Below are 4,828 nucleotides of genomic sequence, written 5' to 3'. Positions count from 1 at the left end.
ATCAGAAGTTTTAGAAAGAGGATAAATTGTAGTTTTTTGTTTATTGGCTGCAGGTACTAAGGTTGAAACAGTGACATGTGGCACTTCATATGCTCTACTGAACTAGTCTATAATTAAGTCATCGTGGGAGATTTGACATAACACTTTCTTACAGAATCCAATATTGATCAGACTTTTGGGGTTAGAAAGAGGACTCGAAGGGCTACTACAGGATGAAATTTTAGAGCTTGGAGATATGAAATTACAGAGTTACAATCATTGCAAGATCGAGCTCCTAAAATCAAGAAAAAGCGAGATGAGGAAGTTTTATGGCAAGGATCTGGTAAACTGGACACTACAGATCGAGAAATATTTTGATCTACATGGCATACCACTATTACAAAAGGTATGTATTGCATCTAATTATTTAGAATCGGATTAATTTTTATGGTATAAAGGGCTTTGTTCTCATAAACCACTTGTTACGTAGTCAATTTTCATGGAGGAAATGATAGCACATTATGAGGATACAAAGAGAAACACCTTATTTATCCAATTGATAAATCTCAAACAAAAGTTTTCAATGGAATAGCACATTGAGGACATTCAAAAATTTAATAGAAGGGAAAATGATATTCCAGAGAAGAAGAGGATTGATGTCTCCATAGGGACTTTAAAAGATAACATTCAACATGAGGATCGTCTTTGGGAACCTAATTCATTGGAGAAGGCATTCAAGTTGGAAAGAAAAGTGGAAAGAAAAACTATGGAAACAAGGAAGTGTAGCCCTCACAACTATAAAGATGGAAGTGTTGTTTCTCTTAGCCTTCCACAACCTACAAGGTTGACACCACAACAATTGGAAGAAAAAAGAGAAAAAGGGTTGTGTTACAATTGTGATAGAAAAACACTAAAGGTGATAAGTGTGCTGAGAAGAAATTATTTTACATAGATTATGAAGACGATGAAGAAAACGATCAAGAAACATCAAAAGAAGAGGATACAGACCAGGAACCAACCCTAGAGAAATAAGAAATGAATTCGAACATATCTTATAAAGCATTAGCAAGAATTACCATTGCTCAAACTCTTAAGATAGAAGGACATATCAAGAAGAAAAAGGTTCAACAAGTGAAAGATCACATCAAGAAAGAAGAAGTGAATCTGACCATATATTGTAATGCATTGGTCAAGATTACCACTCCTCAAACTATCAATATAGAAGGACATATCAAGAAGAAAAATGCTCAAGAAGTGAAAGATCACAAATGAATCTGACCATATCTTGTAATGCATTGGATTCTTGGAAGAAATCACCACTCCTCAAACTCTCAAGATAGAAGGGCATATCAAGAAGAAAAAGATTCAAGTAGTGAATGATCACAACGAGCATCAACAACAAGTTCTCAAACTTTTGTTGGCATTATGACACAAATTTGGCACTATGACACAGGTGTTGTCCTTGATGGCAACTCACTCAGATGACAGATCATATTTCAGACTCTCAGAATGAAGAAAGAGAGGTATATGTAGGTTCCTCATTGACCAAGCCACGTGTACACACGGGTTCGCAGACCAAAAGGTGCGTATAGCGTACAAACATACTTTCACGGAAGTAAAGGCACGTACATGTTGGAAAACTTAGTTTTTCTCCGTGGCATTTGATCCATCGTATTTTGATCCATGGTATTGGTCCAAGCTATCTTGTCCGAATTGTTGACCCCAGGTATTTGGTCCAAGGTATTGGTTCTAAGTGGTTTTGGTGCATGGTATTGAATAAGGCCTAAGACTATAAAAGGAGAAGATCATTAAGCAAAGGCACTCATGTATTAAATATCTAATGAAGAGCAAGATCTAGAATACAGGTTATTGGGTTATGGTGTATAGTTGGATCTGAATCAAGGATGAACCTTAGCGCTTGATGAAGGATAAGATCTAATGATAGGTCAAGATCTTAAGAATTGAAGTGAAGTATCTTTTTGTGTTTTGATCATTTATCTAAATAACTGGCACATGTTGTACACTATAAATATGATGATCTAGGTATAACTAAAGTCTGGAATTGTTGTACAAATTAAATCATCAGTTACAGATCTATACGCAGGTTCACCTTAGAAAAGACGCGTATACACGCTGGTTCTACATATCAAAACAGCGAATACATCTTAAATTTGATTTGCAGATCTATACGCAGGTTCGCCTTGAGAAAAGTGTGTATGTACATAGGTTCAACACATTGAAGTAGTGTATACCTCATAAAATATGCTTTAGCTAATTCTGGTTGCTGTTACAGTGTTCTGGATTCTAGTTACTATTTTCTACTTACTGTATTCTAGTTATAGCATTCTGAAAAGTGATGATTGATTCAGTTGTGGTTGGTACAAAGGAGATTTATTATTGCAGATGTATTTGATGTTTGAATAATGTTATTGATGGATCCAGTCTAAAAATTTATGAAACGTGGTCCCTAGAAGAAAAGAGAACGTTGTATCCTTCTGTAGGCCGCCACCTATGTACTAGTAAACATATCGGCTAGTACAAGAGCTAGGGGGTTGTAGCTTCCTTCCAGGAGAAGTTGGAGAATAAGAGAATGTTGTAGCCTTCTATAGGTAGAAGCATGAGTATTGGTATAAGACTGCACCAATACAAAAATTGTAAAAAGAAGTTTCTTATCAAAAATAAGATAGAGACTATTGCAGCGGGTGGTTTTCACCCACATTGCGTTTCCACCTTATATCTTTTGTTCATGTGTGTGTGATTATCTGTTCTGTTTCACTACACCTAGTTATTGTTTATATGGTTCTGATGCACTAAGTAAAGATCAACATATGATAAATTAACTAAATCATAAGTTTGCAGGATATACGATAGTTGCCTTAAATACAGTTGCGTATACACGAATTTTCCATTAACTGAAGTAGCGTATATGAATCTGATTACTGAAATGAAATATTATTGACTTGATAATACTGATTCACCCCCCCCCCCCCAGTATTATTTCCAACAATTGGTATCAGAGCAAGTCCTTCAGAAGAATCTTGATTGCTTGAAGGAAGATCTATCATCATGAGTAAATATGAAAGAGATGGATCCATTAGACCAACAATCTTTGATGGGAGCAACTTCATTTATTGGAAGGTAAGAACTACATCCTATCTTCAATCTCTTAGAATAGATGTTTGGGAAATCGTGGAAGGAGGATATACATTTCCATCAGCAGTTCCTACAGATACGGCAGGTAAAAAGCAATATGAAACCAATGCCAAGGCTGTCAATACATTATTGGGGAGTCTATCACAATCAGAATTTGTCAAAGCTATGCATCTCAGAACTGAAAAAGAAATATGGTACAAGATCGTTCTAAGCTTTGAAGGAGACAATCAGGTAAAACGTGCAAAACTGCAATCTCTTAGAATTCAATATGAAACTCTCAAAATCCACAATGATGAAAGTATTGCTAGTTACTTCTTACGTATAGATGAGATTGTTAATTGCATGAAGAACTTGGGTGAAGAGATAAAAGAAGTTACTTTAGTTGAAAAGGTTTTAAGATCCTTGTCTACTAAGTTTGAACCAAAAGTATCTGCCATAGAAGAAAAGTAGGATCTTCAGACTATTACTATGACACAACTACACGGAATCTTAACTTCTTTCAAAATGAGAAAAGGAGGTCCATCAGATATGAGAGAAGCCGCATTAAAAGCTTCAGGAAGAGAAGAATTCAATGAATTAGGACATATTTCAGAAGGAGAAGAAGAAGCAAAGTTTGTCAAGAAACTTCAACGGGGTTCCAGGAGATTCAAAAGAAAAGAATATGATTATAGATACTCTGACATTCAAACTTTCTGAAATAGAAAAACACAATGAAAAATTAGAATGTGAAATTGTGGGTTTAAGAAAGGATATTGAGAAAACAAAGGCTCTCAATCTTAGATTTAATAAAGAATCAGAAACTTAAATGAAATTATCAAAGTGCAGTATTCTCCTCTGATAAAGACAGGTCTTGGATATACTGAAGAAGTATCCCAAGCATAGAAGCCATCAACCTCCATTAAAAGCTATCTTGATGCAGCAAGGAGCGGTGAACAGTTTGACAATCGACAGCAAAGGCATAAAGCTGATCACCAAGTAAATCAGGCTCAATTTACTCCAAGGATGAACAGAAGCTACAAACCTCAGGTAAATCATACTCAATCAGCTTCAAGAATGAATATCAATAGCATCTACAATCACTAGGTCAGTAGATTCGATAATCACAGGAGATTCTTTAATGGCCAATGTTTTTCATGTCATAACTTTGGACACAAAGCTACTCAATGTGGTGCTTACAAGACCATCATGACTAGAGAAACACGAAATCAAAGGAGTGTGATGGGGATCATGAAACAGACCTACAATAACTTTTCTCTTCTTGAAAATGAAATAGAATGCCCTACCTACAACAACTTTAGTCATGAAGAATATGAATGCAGGAGTAAATTTCGGCAAACATCTCAGAAGGAGAAAACTGCATTAAATCCCAAAATATGGAGAGAGAAAGAACCACAAACAGAAAGATGTGGTATAGCCCTATATTCAAAAGGACAAGAATGTCGGTGGTACATCCACAATGGATGCCCGAAACACATGACATGTGATAAAGAAAAATTCAGTCATATAATGCCTTAGAAAAGGAAAAGAAGTTCTCATTTGGAAATGACACTCCTGCTGTCATAAAAGGTAAAGGTTCTGTTCTTTTAAAAGAAAAATTTTAAGCTGGGAATGTTATGTATGTTGATGGTCTAAAGCATAACCTGTTGAGTGTCAATCAAATGTGTGATCAAGGAAATGAAGTAGTATTTCAATCAAA

The sequence above is a fragment of the Pinus tabuliformis genome, chromosome 5_1, assembly GCF_031772625.1.
Source record: "Pinus tabuliformis cultivar Carrire ecotype Pingquan chromosome 5_1, CPIR1, whole genome shotgun sequence".
NCBI classification, from domain to species: domain Eukaryota; kingdom Viridiplantae; phylum Streptophyta; class Pinopsida; order Pinales; family Pinaceae; genus Pinus; species Pinus tabuliformis.
This window is presented reverse-complemented; position numbering follows the sequence as displayed.